The following is a 14490-nucleotide window of genomic DNA, read 5'->3' as shown; positions in this document are numbered from 1 at the left end:
TTAGCCCTATTGAGCAGTCGGGTTTGATTTTCTTTATATACTATTGAATGCATTCTTCCCAAGTAAAGTTTATACAACCTTACTCTTTCCAAACATTGTCCCACATAGTCCCTCCTCCCTTGCCCTTTTTAAAAACTTTCATATTGTTACTGATGTATTTTGCTTCATAGTAAAATGGAGGTTTAAACAAAAATCATTCAATAAGATTATAGTTTTTAAAACATGTTCTTATGTAAGTGCAGAATATATATACATGGAATCAGGTAAACAAGCAAAAAATCATGTTCAGGGCCTTTCAACTATGGAAACAGTACTGTCAGAAATAAGCCATGTTTAAGTAAAGACATCAAGTAGCGATAAAATCTATTTAGGCAAATTACTTGAAAACATAATATATTTTAACAACTTAGGCTGATAATATAATATATGATAATATAATATATTGAAAACATAATATATTTTAACAACTGCACCCTTATCTGGACAGAGATAGCCTAGCTACAGTTGTCTGATAACCTCTCATCTGGATTACTCCAATGCGTTATACGTGGGGCTGCCTTTGGAAATGGTCCGGAAACTTCAGCTGGTACAAAACAGGGCAGCCAGACTGTTAACAGAGACTGGCCAATGAGTCCACATTACACCAGTCCTTTTTCAGCTTCATTGGCTGCCAGTCCAGGTGTGGGCCAAATTCAAAGTGCTGGTTTTAACATTTGAAGTCCTAAAAGGCTTGGGGCTACGTTATCTGAAGGAAGGCCTCCTCCCATATGTGCCTGCCCAGACCCTAAGATCATCCTCAGGGAGTCCTTCTCCATGAGTCCCTGCCAAAGGAAAAGAGGCAGATGGCTACCAGGAGGGCCTTCTCTGCTATGGCACCCCAGCTGTGGAATGAGCTCCCTAGAGAGGTTCACCTGGCACCTATGTTATACTCTTTTCAATGCCAGTTAAAGACCATCTTATTCTTCCAGTATTTTAGCAGTTTAATCATTGTCTTTTAACCTTGCACTTTTAAATATTTTATTTTAAATCAGTATTTTAATTGGGTTTTCAAAATTAAAACGCATTGAATTCGAATCAGTATTTTAAATCTGTATAAATCTCTCTATCACTGCTTGGTTTTACCCTGGTTGTACTTTTATATATATTATTTTTGTTGTGTTTTCCCACGGTCTCAGGATTGTCCTGAGACCGCGGGACATGTGAGCAGCCATCCCGGTTTCTTCCCGGCTCCTCGCAAGTAAACACAAGGAGCCAGGAACCTGGCATGGGGCACAGAACTCGGAGGGGGAGGGGGGTCTTTTTTAAAAACAAAAACAAAAACCTTCCTTTAGCGATCGAGCGATTGTGCACTCATTTTTGATAAACAAAAAGGTGGGCACGATGTCCTGTTCCTCCCGGGATGTCGTGCACCGCGTATAGACTGAGGGGGAGGATCTCGCGAACACCATATCACGAGATCCACCCCCTCCAATCCCTAGGTCTAGACATGCCGTTAGACTAGTTACATAGATGATTCCTTCCCCAAATTAGGAATCGCATAGGGAACGGTCAACAAAAACTATGTAACCAATCAGGTTTGCCAACTGAAGGCAAGTGAAGGAACTTTATATGAATAAGCATTCATATAAAGCATTTATAAGGCATTCATATAAGCCTTTTCGAAGCAGGATTATCAAAGGAAGGTGTGTGTGTTTTTACAATGCTCAGAGGGAGAAAAAAACCCAGTAGTTTCATTTCAGCTCTACTTTCTCACTGAAAGCCTCATCCCTTCAGGAATATGTATTTCGTATAATCCTTTACTATGCTAGTTTCAGAGCAAATTAAGAAAACTTTATTAAGATCATGGGAGGGAATCATTAAGACCATGGGAGGGAGCAAGGGGAGATTAATCGGACAGGCAACATAAAAAGGAGAATCAATACTTCTAGCTTGCCTAAAGAACTTCATGATAAAGGCCAGCCATATGCCCTAGAAAGTCCCAGAAGTTCAAAAATAACCTAAGAGTTTCCATAGGAAAGTAGATTTTGAAGGATGCTGCTTAGCAAGAAGGAAGCTGAGAGTTTATCCAGCCTGCTTCTTGGGGCAAGAAAAGGGTGTCAGCCATTATCCAGTTAAGGCTTTCATTCTCATACCCATTGACCTGGGAGTCATCCCTACTGAACTAGATAGGATTTGTGAATAGATATGTATAGAATTGCACCATAACAGGATTTACCCATGATTCGGAGGGCTGAGGGTCTGCGTGGTTTAAACAAAAAGGACCGGATAGGTTCGGTACATCCATTTGTGGCACCTTCTAAATGAGCAGTTGGCACCTTCTATGGATCACACAAGAAGAAAAACTGAAGATACTTTTCTGGCAGATAGAATAATTAAATGGAAGAAGCTTGTGACGTTTGGTACATGTGAAGGCAAGGGGGCATTTTTAATGGGGTTTTTGAAGGTGAAAGACTCAAATGGGATATTTTATCCATGCACCCTTCTTCAGCCAAAGGCGCAGCTAATTTGCAAAAGCATTCCTGGCCACAGTTACTGACAGCACGTCTAGACGATGGCTTATCTCGGGGATCGCCCTGGGATCATCCCTGTACGTCCACATGACGCACAGGGGATCCGGGGGGGCAGGGAGGGATGATCCCGCCATTTCCCCGGGATTACCAGGACGGCTTTTAGCCCGTTTTCCCCCACAGTCTCGGGATTGTCCTGAGACCGTGAGACATGTGGGCAGCCATCCTGAAACCGGGCATGAGAGAGGGGGAGCAGGATCATTTTTTAAAAAAGTAACCTTATCCTTGGAGCGCTTGGGCGCTCATCTTCAATAAAAAAAAAAATAGTGGGCTTAACGTCCTCCTTCCTCCCAGGACATCATGCGCCGCGTGTGGACTGCAGGGGAGGATCTCGCGATCAGCATATTGCAAGATCCTCCCCCCTTCCCTGCCCAGTGTAGACATGCCCTGAGTGACCATCCAGGAACACTCCAAAGACCTAAACCTAATTCTTCTGGAGCATCAGAAGTCCTACTGACCAGAACCACTTCTGTCTTGCCTAAATTAAGTCTCAGTTTGGTAGTCTACACGCAGTCTATTATTGACCTCAGATAACAGCTCATATTGGCCTGTTCAGTGAGTTAGAACAGATTATAAAAACATTATTCTACCTAATATATACAGTTTTGTCTTTCTTCATTAAATCATATATCCAAAGGAAAATTAAAGCATAAAGAAGACCCAAGAGACTGCTTTTTGAAAAGATAATCCAAAGACATACAAAGGGAAGACCAAAATACCCAGAAAATAAAAACCATCCTATGGGTACTTTTTGACAGCATTCATTTTCATTTCCATAACCGTTAAGCTACATCAGCATTTTCTCCATTCTGTCTCTTCAATTTCTTTCTCTTATCATCTTACAGAATTTCATGAGAAGTATAGTTCTAAATTAACATTTGAAATAGTGCTATCTTCCTTTAACACACACACACACACACACTTACTTACTTCTTGGGACATGTTTAGGAGAGACACCAAATTGCTACAGATGCATTTTTATCTGACTCACTTCCTCATTACACACACTTTGCTCAAACTAAGGCGGAAGGGCCTATTTTGTTTTTCTTCAAATGGGGGTGGGGATGAATAGGAGACCCAAGAGCTGTTTGAAGACATGGAAGATTGTGCATAGTAGGAAATTTAAAAATTGCAATGGGTCCATCACAAAAATGAGTTTGTGTGGAATCCTATACATGCCTACTCAGAAGTAAGCCCCACTGAGTCCAATGCTAATTACACACTTCTGGAGTGCCATTGAACTCAATGGAACTTACTTCTGAGTAGGCATGCACAGGGTCACATTTAGTTTCCTATATATACAACTTCAGCAATCTACCAAAAAAAGCTTCAGGGATAATGCAGTTTTGCTGACACTGAACCCATTTTTGTTTTAAATACAATCTGTTAATATCAAAAGACAGCATTTTAAAAAGGATTACTCAGCAAATAACCAATTAAAACACCATTACAAAAAAAATTAAGTGTACAATTCAAGATACAGAAGCAAGTGAACACCCGCACAGGAGACAATCCAGCCAACAGGAAAAACCATCAAAATAGACAGTTTAGAAATTGTGTGTTATGGGGCAAACAACACTACACAACTGTGCCAAGTTTATCTGACAAATTAATTAAAGAAGGCAAGCAACTAGGGGAGTTGAACAAACACATTCTCTGCTGGCTGTTTGTTTTACTTATATTTAAATTTATAGTCTGTTTTTCCACCACAGGGATTTTTTTTAATGAAACAATATGTTCAATTGTCATCTGTGTCTACAAAATTCATTACTATACTTACATTGTGGCTTAGTTCTCCCGCCTCTTAGCAATTGAAAAACAAAAACAAAGGACTAATGCAGACAAAACATTTAGGAAGGTAGAATGGTAGCTCTATTTACAGTGGCTCCTAAATGTCAGTCTGGAACCCACTGGTTTAATACTACCTACTTTCCCCCAAATTGCCCGTGTGTTATACTGCCCTAAATATTTAACAGTTGTCATTGAGAAAGCACAACTACCTATTTAGTAACTCTAAAGTATAGCAAAGAAACAAGTTGCCCAGCATTGAACTGCACACTAGTGGCCCTTCCTAGACAGCATATAATTGTCTTCTGATTATGATTCAGTAAGACTAAGAAAAAGAATGTTAATAGGTCCATTGCAGTTTTGATGTTGACACCCATTACAACGGCGCCAATCCGACAACCAACTCCTTAAATACAAGAATCCAAATAGCTATCAGATAGGAGCTGTCAGTCACATTCTGTGATGACCTCTGAATGAATTAGGAATATTGATCTAGAGTGCTTTGCAATGGGATTTTAATTAAAAGTCTCTTTTTTTTAAAGCCAGCTTGTGAGAGATATGGCCCGAAGCATGCATCTTAGGAAAGCTTTAAAAAATAATAATACTTGAAGCAGTCCCATAAGAGACAGCAATGCAGAAAATCTAATTCACTTTGGGAAGGGAAATGTGTATAATCCAGCAATTGTGCTGGATTATAATAAAAATACCACACACACGTGATCTAAAGAACATTGTAAATGTTTTATAAGAGACCCACATTAAATCCTACACCAAATGAAACGATAATCTAAAAGCTGTGTTTTGCAGAGAACGCTTCAGCGAAGTTATTTTTAGGGTGCAATCCTATGGCTTGCTAGGAAATGCTGGGAGATGTAAGACTTTTTGCTGTCTAAATATGCATAGGACTGCCCCTTTTTTTAAAAAAACCCAAAACCATTATTATTATTATTATTATTATTATTATTATTATTATTATTATTATTTCTTACCCGCCTCTCCATTTGGATCGAGGAGGTGAACAACAATAACTATAAAATACATAAAACTGAATTAAAAACATAGTATACATTATTAAAACATCCTAAAAACATCCTAAAATAACAGTTACGCTTATCTGTTGCAGTTTGTGCCCTGCTGTTCAGTCCCCAAAGCATACAAGTGGCTAAAAAAAAGAATCACCACAGCAAACATTAAAACCAATTAATGTCATAAATAAGAACACCAAAACGGCAGTGTATTCTGTATTGCAAACATGACCTCAATTAGCTGGCCAAATAAGAAAAGTCTTCACCCAGTACCAAAACAGCATCAGATTTGGCACCAGGCAAGTCTTCCTGGGCAAAGCATTTGGAAACCAGGGTACCACAGCTGAAAAGGCCCTTTCTGGTTATCACCACCAGCGAGGAAATGCAGAAAAGAGAGTCAGAGGAAGATCTTGATATGCAGGCAGTTCATATGCACGCCTTTCAAATACCTTGGTTTGAAACCTTAATTTGGTTCTAACAGGTTAAGACTACCTTCTTAAATTATGCTCAGAAAGAAAAAAGGAGTCCGAAGTCTACCTAGCTGTTTCAAACCCAGTGGGGTATGTTCCACATGTCTGGTACTAGTCAGCATGTACTTCCCCCCAAAAAGGGCTCCTAGCACTACCAATCAAAAGACATTGTGCAGCAATTCCGTTTTTCCTCCTTAACACTTTTTTTTTTGTGAAAAGAAAAAAGACGAAAGAGGTGGTGGGAAACATGGAAGGGTTACAAGTGGAAGACCCTGTTGTCTGGATCACTCAGAAATTCCCACGAATGACACAACACAATGAAAGAAGTGTGGGTAGTGTGGGCTCCTGGAAGCACCCAGGTATTGATGTTTTCTGAACCACAAGGTTCCTAAGCACTCTTTCAAGGCCAATTGAACACACAATAAACTACAATAATCCAAACAGAATTCTACCAGCACTTAAGGGAACCATGGCCAGGCCTTCTCTGCCCAGGTGAGACCACAGTTGGCACACCAGCCTGCTGGAAAGTGCTTCAGGCCATAGATGCCATGCAGAATTCCAAGGATTATAATTCTATCCAAAAAGAAGAAGCCTGACAGATGAACTACCTACCCACCAACAATGGTCTTGTCTGTATTAAATTGAAGCTCAATCCAGACAAGACATCAGTACTATTGGTGGTGGCTCATCTGCCCAGGGATAATCACCATCAGGCATGCAGAAGTCTTTTTCTATTGAGACTGGGGAGTGGTGTGCTCGTGGAGGTGGACGGAGGAACGTTAATAGAAGTTTAACTTCCTAACCAAATCAGAATGGAGAAAATTAGAATACAACCATTAAGGGTAACAGCTTTATGCTCAAATGTGGAATACATCTCTGTTGTGTGAAATAATGTGCTTTAAAAAAAACCAGCCAAAATTCCAGAAAATAATTTTGTTTTACTCATACTCCTTCATTTTTTTTAACCTGCCCTACAGCCTCAATCTAGGAACCACTAAAAATGGGTATTAGCCTCTGTACCAGAAATGGAATGTCAGGAAGTTGCTCTTGAGACCCTCCCACCCAACCTAGGATAGCACGCCTGAGCAAGTCCATGATGGACCCAAGTTGGTTGGCTTTTAAAAGAACCAAGACTCTAGGGAACTCTATGAGGAATTGTTTTCAAGCCAAATGTCTTACAGTAGACAAACCTACCCACACTTCTTTAATTTATTCATAAATAACTAATATGAGACAGTGTCAAAAGTCTTTTTGGAACCTAGGTATGCAAAACTACTTGGTGCAAGGTCTGTAACCGCCACCTTTTGGGGGGCGGAGGTTATTTTTTACACAAACCTATATGAATTACAGCTTGAATTCTGCTTTACATTTTACATATTCGTAAGGCAGGGGTGCACAATTTGAAGCCCTCCAGATGTTTGACTCAAACTCCCATCAACCCCAGCCAGCACACCTGAGGGTGATGCATGTTGCAAGTTGCAGCCCAATAACTTCTGGAGAGCCACAAGCTGCCTGTCCCTGCCATGAGGACACATCAAAACTTAAATCTGTGCATAATGTAAATTGACTAGAACATGTATCTTTTCTGCACTCTAGTGCAAACTATCACCTTTCATTTAAGGCACAAGGAGTGAGAAAGGCTCAAATACATTTTGTAATGTGAAGCATGAGAGCAGCCAGACATGTTTTTCACTAGTATTGATATGAGGCTGAAAGGTCTAGATAGTTTCCTGGACCAAAAAGGTGTTGGTTGATGGGTGAATGAAGATTTCAATCTGGGACCTCTCAGATCGTAGATTATGCTTTTATTTGCTACACTAGCTTTCTCAGAAGCTTCTCACATTCATAATTAACTTGATATACTGCCTGAATATCTTGTCCCTTCACTTCTGCTAAGTATCTAATTTACAGCTCACAATCCGAAAAGAAATTTAAGTCCTTACAGTTTGTTGCTTTGATACAAGAGGAAAGGTTCTCCCCAAAATTACAACATGTATCCTAAAGGATCTGAGCAGTACCCAAGATCCCAATGAAAGTTAGCTTTTCCATACTTGAGCAGCATTAGTATGATGTGACAAAAAATTCTACTAATAATAGTTCATTTGAAGATATACTCTAAAGCCTCAGTGGAAGACAGTAACCAAGCTCTTGCTCAAAGGTTCTATCTTTGATCTACTTCTCACCATTTTTGGAAATATTTTCAATTACCTGGCTGTCATTCAGTGCTGAAGACACTCTGGGAAAGGAGTACTGATCACAACACTCCTAGTTATGCCTCCTCCATCTCATCATGCCTTCTTTGTGGCCAGCGTATTTTAACTATCTAGTAGGGATAAGTTACAAGATTTACAAATGAAATGGCTGAACCAGACCCTTAGGGTTCTGGAACACTCTTCCAGAACACTTGAGAACTACAAACTCAATCACAGCTTTTAAAACTCAGCTAAAAACTTTTCTTTTCCCTATAGCTTTTAAATATTGAGTTTGTTCTGACTCTATACTGTTAGCTTCACCCTACCCGGTGCCTGTTTACCCTACCCTGTGCCTGTTTGCATTCTCTTCCCCTCCTTATCGTTTTATTATGATTTTATTAGAATGTAAGCCTATGCGGCAGGGTCTTGCTATTTACTGTGTAATCTGTACAGCACCATGTACATTGATGGTGCTATATAAATAAATAATAATAATAATAATAATAATAATAATGGAAAGGGAGAGAAGTATTTGATGCAAAAACCTCCCTTTCTTTTGTAGCCCTAGCACCATCACCCATGCTGTTCCAAAGGATCACCCAATCTACTCGAACAGATTTCAAGGTAGAGGTAGCTGCAGAGGAAGAGCAAATCACTAAAAGTTGCCTCCCCTCGCCCATCCGTCCACTTATGGAAGCCTCCACTGGGTCAAAACATTAGTGGAGGGGATATAGTTGAATACAACCCTTTCTACACATATGCATGCACCCATTCAATATTGGCAACTCCCAATACATGGACGCTAAGCACAAACATATCCCTGATTATAGAAATATTTGTGTGTGGTGGGGGGAATATCATAAATGAAATGAACGATGTCACTGGAAGCTTATTGTTTTCCTATGTAATGTGATGTCTTAAAGCAAATAGGGATCAAATCGCAATAACTTTTTAAAAAGTTGAAATGTGAGTTATAAATACTTTAAGTAGAATGAACAAACAAACAAAAAGCAAGCATCAGATTCAGCCGTCTGAACCTTCAGAAGTTCAACTGATATCATCAGTCTTTGCATGGAGCGGTCTCACATAGTATAGTATTGCTTTTACAAAATCAGCAAAGGACTCTTTGTTTCAATAATCAGGTTAAGCCTCTACGCATGCATTCCAGAACAAAAACTGTAAGCAGCAGCAGCATCTCTCTAATATAGCATGTTATCACATTCTGTTCCACGCTATTTCATATTGATAGCAAAAACGATTGCTACAAGCCTAAATAAATTCCAAAAGGAAGCCACAGTCCACAGATCCAAGAGTGGTAGCATCACTATCCAAAGAATGATGGCCTTAGAAACACACAGGGCAATCGTAAGCAACCCAGCTCTTTCAGAACAGAACTTAAAAATGCCACACTGAGTGGTGTTGACAACACAGCAGGTGCAAGACACAGGTGACAAGAACAGAACAAGAAATCAATACACTTTGCTAAAGGCTTATCTCAGCCATTCAGTTCCAAATTGACACTTTAAATGGGCTTGCACTTGTGTGACCACTAGAATTGGATTCAACAATAGTCAATGATGCCCAAAATCAGTGAAAGTGGATAGGTCAATGTCAAGCTAGATATGGTATGAGCCACAACTAGCACACTAAAACCACAAATATAAAACTCATATATGTAATATTTCACTATACAGAATATCCATAGTGTCAGATGAATGCACTGAATAATATATTCTTGCTCTTGAAGAATTCAAAGAATTTCTTTATTACTACCTACTGAACACTGCTTTTTAGAAATCACTGCTTTCTGATTGTACTATTACAAATCGGTATGATAACAAACAGAAAAATAATGAGATTCAATTCAACCTAGTGCTAACTTAAATTACAAGATTACGGTAAAACTGTATTGTCCCACAGCAACAGCACTTAGTCTGAGCAAAACATTCCCTAGTATACAGAATTTTGATACCAAAGCAAAATGGGATCCACTGAAAAGTCAAGAAGTAAATTCCTCCTATGCATGTACATCTCTTCTACACTGACAAGTTCAACCAGGGTCTTGTTTTATGGAGGAGAAAGAAAAAGGAGGAAAGTCTAACTTTTATCTCTCCTTGAAGTTGCCCAAGACCTGGAGGCTTGTAGCAACCACTGCAGAGCAAAAGTCTGCTCCAACAATCCCCCAGGCTCTCCCTTTCATTTAAGCCAATTGTCAGAGAGAAACTTTCTGCTAACAGCTGCAGTTTGTGCCACCAACATTTTCTCAGCCAGCTGCGGAATAAGAAATTACACTGCTTGCTTGCCAGACAGCATTTAACTGCTAGAAATGTAAGTATAATTCGAACAAAAGATCTTGTCCGTACAGCATTAAAGAGCGAAAAACCGGGTTTGGGGTGGGTGGAGTTGCAAATGCAAAAAAAGGTGTAAAAATATTTATGCAAAATCTGTAAGAAGTCACACGCCTTGCTTGGCCTGCTTTCTCAAGAGCTCGGCTTGGCAACCAGCTCTAACGAAGAGCTATTGTACGCCTTAATCAGGACTTCAGAGTATACTTGTTCTAAAGCAACCAGTTCTTTTTCGGTGCAATGTATCCTCCATTTAAGGGACTCCTTTCGCTGTACGCTTGATTCCTGTTTTAAAGGAAACTGACAACAAAGACATAACTGATGGTCAACCACTCATTGAATGCATCTTCCACGATCTTCCTTTCCAAACTCGAGCTCCTTCATCCGATTTGTTTTAAATGGAACAAAATTCAACACATCCTTAAATATTGAAAGCACTGAAATTGGCAGGATAACACTCACAGTGGCTAAAATTTACAATACTCATTCTAACTCCCAATGTAACATGTTGATAGGAACAAATATGATACTATTGATCAAAATGATAAAATGGTCATGACAGTAGTTTGGAGTTGTTCATTCCTGGTAAAGAAATTGGAGACAAAAATCTAGCATATTTCTTCATTCATTTCAGCTGTAACAATTCTTGAGAACGGCCTAAGGGTTCTCCCCTCATGAAATTTTATGAGGGATCCAGTCTATATCATCTTCCTTTGGTAACCACCCCATGTTTTCCCACCATTTCTTCTATCTTATTCCTTACTGTAGAAAATCTGTTAACGAAGAAAAGACAGAATTGCCTTCTGATTGTTTGCTGTAGGAGCCCTCCATGCAGAAACAGCCTAAGTCACCTCAAAGCGTTATATCTGCAGACACCTTGCTCCTATTTTTTCTTATGGCTCATTGTACATGCGGAAAACCTCTTTGCTGTAGATTTCATTATCTTCTGGTCTCTTTGTAATACTCTAGTTTCCTAGATACTACACCTGATCTAGAGGGTAACACCTCTCAAGTTTGCCTGCTGGTGAAGAAGTTTCAGAAACAGAATGGAGCAAATATTTGGTCTGCCATCTCAACCTACATGGTGCGTTCTGTATAGTAGTGCAGACCTGGCAGGCTTCAGGTTTGTCAGGTCAGCTTTATTTTTTTATTAAAACCAAGGTCTGCCAACTGGAGCCAGATGCAACATAGGAGCATGTGGGTACAGCCAATATTTTTCCCTATTTGGGGGTGGGGAGGTGGGAGAGGAGATTTTCTTGTTGCCATTGTTAAACAATTAGAAGGCAGAAATTACTGCAAAACATCTAGCAACATCTAGCTCCCAGTCTACCTTCTGCCCACCCTTCTGCCAATAGCAAAACTAGTCATTCACTTCCTTGATCAGGGTAACAAGTGGTTGCCACTAGGCAAGCTGACAGATCAACTCTTCCATCACAACACGCTTTTGCTTAGTTGGGGAACATACTGCCACACAGTGCAGGGAATGTTGCAACATGAGATGCTTCCCAGTAGAGATCTTCCTGACTTAGAGAAGAGCATTGTGAAGTCCTCAAAGCCCTTGCTAGTCCAGTAGAGCTGGTATTTGAAGAAGAAAGAAGTACTACTGTAGAGGCATGGTCGTAAGCAGGGGGTGGGGGAGAAGGTCTCTTTGCAAAGCTTTTCATATGCACCCCATAATTTGGTGAAGGGCAGATTAATATCTCTAGAAATGTTCCAAACTGTACTGGGTCATAATAAAAACAACACTCTTCTTTTGGGGCAAGACTTTAGCTTTTGGCAATACTGTCCCTTTTGTTATGTCTGAATACTGTCAAGCAGAGGAACCTTCTCTCCCTCTCCAAACCTCCATACCTATAGAAAAAGCACAAAATGTGCTTGAAGAGAAATGGCACAGACTTCCAATAGAAATCGGAGGAAATACTTGCCCAAATCTCTCTTTTTATTTTTTAAGAAGTAATTTTCTGCATATACCGGGAAGAGGGAGAAACTACCGTGTGAAAATAGATATCCTGCGTACGACACCTGCAGCTGCTTGACATACTTCAGACACTTAATTTGCTAAGAGCCACTAAATTCCTTCTTCATCTGCAGTTCGCAGTCTCAAGGCAAGACTATTAAAGAAGCCAGAGGCGATAGCAAAACAGACGTTACAGTATTGATAATGCAAGCTTCTGTGTCCTTAAAAAATACGTTACAGTATTGATAATGCAAGCTTCTGTGTCCTTAAAAAATAAACACCACTGACTTTTGAGTACATATATCAGCATGTTTGTTTGTTGTAATGATAAATGTTAAATCACCGTTGAACATGAGGAGCCCTCACTTTTTTTTCTAGTTCTCAGTTGCCTCTAGTTTTATATAACATATTCAACAATCAGAAAATAACTAACGGAAGAAAGATGAAAATGTTGTGGCTATTTAGCAATCACGGAGGCTGGGGGCTACTTCCTACATTATGTTTACAATGTGTATGATTAAGAAGTTGCAATGTAATTAATGTGTGGAACTTATGAATGCTTTTCAATGTTATTGCAATATTTGTACAAGGACAAAGAAGCTCCTAAAAAATGTAGCCCTCTAACATTTACATCTGTGCTAGGAGACGTGTCTCTCCAACCCACACTATGGGGCTATTCACATGTAATAACAGCAAATCATGGATTAATTAATCTACAATTAGTTGTAAGGTTAACTGTGGGTTGTTTAACCCATGATTAACCAATAGTGTCTGGGTTCAGACATCACGTAGCAACCCCTGATGGGCCCAATTGGGGGTTGAATATTCAAAATGGCCATGGAACATGTCCAGCACACATTATGGCAATATGCCACTGTTACATCTTATAGTCTAAGGCAGAGGTGGACAAACTTTTTTTCCTGAGGAACACATACCACTATGAATGGTGTGCTTAGGGTGAGTGAGGTTCTGAGTAAGGTTCCAGACAATATCTACTCAGAAGAATGTGATAACTTTGTTTCTTCTCTAGTAAAGCAGTTGGGAACAGCAGGAGAAAAGTATTATTGCCTACATTCCTTGCTTATGAGCTTCCTAGTGGCATCTATTAGGACACCGTTCTGGACTAGTTGGACCTTTGGTCTGATTTAGTAGGCCTCTTCTTAAGTAGCTCTCAATTCTGAGACATGGAAAATGTATTCGATCTGAGGATTACATTACTAATTTTACATTGACCAACAGGGCACTTTGGATACATATAGGGACTGCACGCCTAATACATGGCAGCTTCTCCAGGAAAGCTGCAACTTTCTCCCCCACCTTTGTCTGAATTAGCCGAAGTTTGATCAGGAACTTACGGCGTTAGTAAGAGAAAAATCAACAACCTCATTTGTACTGGACTGGAAACCTCTGATAGAGTATATACAAGAGTTGCAAAAGAATGATGTATTTGTTTGTGGTTTTTATATATAATCTGTGGTCTTTACATACCACTGGGCTGGCTAAAGTGAAGTAATTGACAGCCTATATGTCTGACATGAAGATTGCCTCAAATGGAATATGCCCTTATATGTTTTGTATATGTGTTTTTATTAGAGGTAGTGTATTCTATTGTTAGTTAAGTATGTGATGTTTTCTTTTTTTGCTTGTCCTTTTTTCTTTTCTTTTTTGTAGAAAATAATAAAATTGTTAAAACTCAAAAAGGAGCTGTGAAGAGAAACCTCAGGGTTGAAAATATTATTTATAATTGTGGGTGGGGCACTTCCCTCTTTGGTTGTTTTTAATACTTGCATTACATTTCACCCAAAGTCTCTTTCAACCAAGGCTGTCCATCTCCTTTGGAAACATCACACAAACCAGTTTGCACAATCAAGCAGACCACTGTGGTTTAAATAACCCATGGCCTATTGTTGGGTTATGCCACCTGGGTTCAGATAACCCACCAAGCCATGCCTGGGTGAGTAATTAGGCTAATGGTGCCCAGCACATACCAGTGATTTAAATTGTGTGAATTGGGTCACTGACACAGGCCACAGCTAGACCTAAGGTTTATCCTGGGATCATCCCGGGTTCGCCCCTGCCTGAGCACTGGATCCCCTGTGTGTCACCTAAATGAACAGGTTTGATCCCTGGACGATCCAGGGATAAA

General features: G+C 39.7%; 1 protein-coding gene across 1 annotated transcript in view; it reads right to left on the bottom strand.

Annotated features, from left to right (window-relative positions):
- DOCK1 (dedicator of cytokinesis 1) overlaps window positions 1–14490 on the bottom strand; it is a 427979-nt gene that overhangs the window by 388155 nt on the left and 25334 nt on the right. The window lies entirely within an intron of this gene.

The sequence above is a fragment of the Elgaria multicarinata genome, chromosome 8, assembly GCF_023053635.1.
Source record: "Elgaria multicarinata webbii isolate HBS135686 ecotype San Diego chromosome 8, rElgMul1.1.pri, whole genome shotgun sequence".
Classification (NCBI taxonomy): Eukaryota; Metazoa; Chordata; class Lepidosauria; order Squamata; family Anguidae; genus Elgaria; species Elgaria multicarinata.
The sequence above is the reverse complement of the archived record's forward strand: the minus strand, read 5'-3'. Positions and strand labels throughout refer to the sequence as shown.